The sequence below is a fragment of the Octopus sinensis genome, linkage group LG17, assembly GCF_006345805.1.
Source record: "Octopus sinensis linkage group LG17, ASM634580v1, whole genome shotgun sequence".
NCBI classification, from domain to species: domain Eukaryota; kingdom Metazoa; phylum Mollusca; class Cephalopoda; order Octopoda; family Octopodidae; genus Octopus; species Octopus sinensis.
In genome coordinates, this window is record NC_043013.1 from 38,277,009 (window position 1) to 38,277,869 (window position 861).

Here is an 861-nt window from a genome sequence, read left to right on the forward strand (position 1 = left end):
TGTCTCATTCTTAAAAAAACATTTGTGTTATGCATTTAGCTGCTATTTCCAGCATGCCGCATGACTATGTAGGATAGTGCTTTCTAACATTTCTGTGACCACGATACCTTTCCTAACTCAGCATAAGGTTACGCAACGCCCTTGTTCTACACACCCAGAAAAAAACGTAAACCTCTGCGAAAAATCTGTTCCAGCGAACGCCAATAGGATTCGCTTGAAATTGTTGTTGTAGCTGTTGTTGTTGCTGTTGTCTAGCTTTAATCGAGGAGACGTAAAATCAAAAATAATCCAACCGTGACAATCACGTTTTACTTTCTATATACAAGATACGCATGACCACATGGTCCAATGCACCTTTTTCCAAGATGGAAGTACGTGAGTGATTTAATGGAGAGTTTGCTACTATCTTTAGCAGATTGAGTGACCATATAACGGAGAAGATGGTAGGGGCGATTGTCGTTGTCATCGCAGTTGGCGCCGCTATCGTCGATGTGGCCATCATTGTTGTTGCCATCGAGTTCGTTGTCTTTATTGTCGTTGTGGGGCTGTGGTCGTCGTCTTGTCAATATCTTTGTTGTAGCCGAAGTCGATGTTGTCGTCGGGGTCTTTGGCCGTCGTCGCTGACATCGTCGTTATCGCCGACGTTGTCGTCTTCTTCTTCTTCTTCTTCTTCTTCGTCTTCTTCTTATTCTTCTTATTCTTCTTCTTCTTCCAATCAGGCCTCACACCATTAGCCACAAAGAATAATCTCTAATTCGAGCCTACTCTAAGCTACTAAGAATGCGTTTGGGAACTTGAAGATCCACCCACCACACGCGATAGACTGGCGGTTGCACGGGCGCGAAAGATACGTTGTTATCC